Below are 439 nucleotides of genomic sequence, written 5' to 3'. Positions count from 1 at the left end.
TTTCACAAGGCAGACTAAGTCCTTACCAAGTTTCAGTCATTTAAGGTTGGGACAACACCTCCTTCCCTAGCTGGATTCACACGCTGCCTCTTCTAGCGCCCAGCCTGGCCTAAGTATAGACAAGATATCCCAAGAAGAGATAACTGGGCTATTGGTAAGGCAGACTAACAGGACACAGACGGCAGGGCAGCACTTTCCAGACTAAGTGGTTGTGAGCAGGGTGAGCTTTCCTAGGCAGGGATGGGCATAACAGGAAAACACGTTTGCACGTACACACGCCCCCGGGGGCCAAGTAGCTGCTCCGACTGCCCAGTCCCGGGCACGGCTCCCTCTGGGCCCCGCGCCCCTACCCGCACACGCGCCCCCCGACCTGCGCTGCTCAGAGCGAGAGCGGGGCCGGGGCCGGGGCCGGGGCTTCCCCCCCCCGCGCCCAGACCCT

The sequence above is a fragment of the Alligator sinensis genome, unplaced genomic scaffold (assembly GCF_000455745.1).
Source record: "Alligator sinensis unplaced genomic scaffold, ASM45574v1 scaffold159_1, whole genome shotgun sequence".
Classification (NCBI taxonomy): Eukaryota; Metazoa; Chordata; order Crocodylia; family Alligatoridae; genus Alligator; species Alligator sinensis.
The sequence above is the reverse complement of the archived record's forward strand: the minus strand, read 5'-3'. Positions refer to the sequence as shown.